This window comes from Tachyglossus aculeatus, chromosome 14 (assembly GCF_015852505.1).
Source record: "Tachyglossus aculeatus isolate mTacAcu1 chromosome 14, mTacAcu1.pri, whole genome shotgun sequence".
NCBI lineage: Eukaryota > Metazoa > Chordata > Mammalia > Monotremata > Tachyglossidae > Tachyglossus > Tachyglossus aculeatus.
In genome coordinates this window covers 51,706,738-51,707,090 of record NC_052079.1, presented here as the reverse complement: position 1 = coordinate 51,707,090, position 353 = coordinate 51,706,738, and positions in this window count along the sequence as shown.

Genomic DNA, 353 nt, shown 5'->3' with positions numbered 1-353 from the left:
TTAGTACAGTGCTCTGCACATAGTAAGCGCTCAATAAATACGATTGATGATGATGATGACTGTCTCTATATGTTGCCAATTTGTACTACCACTTAGTACAGTGCTCTGCCCATAGTAAGCGCTCAATAAATACGATTGATGATGATGAGGAAAACCAGAGGGTCCTCAGAGGCAACACCCCCATCTCCATCCTTCATACCGCCAAACTATTCCAAATATACACCCTCGGCAGAAAGCTGCTGTCCCCATTGCTGGGACGGGGGTTAGAGCGGAGGGCCCTTGGAGTTGGCTGGAGGAAACGGGAGCCCCAGGCAGATGCAACTGCAAAACGACAGAAGACCAGGACCCCAGGC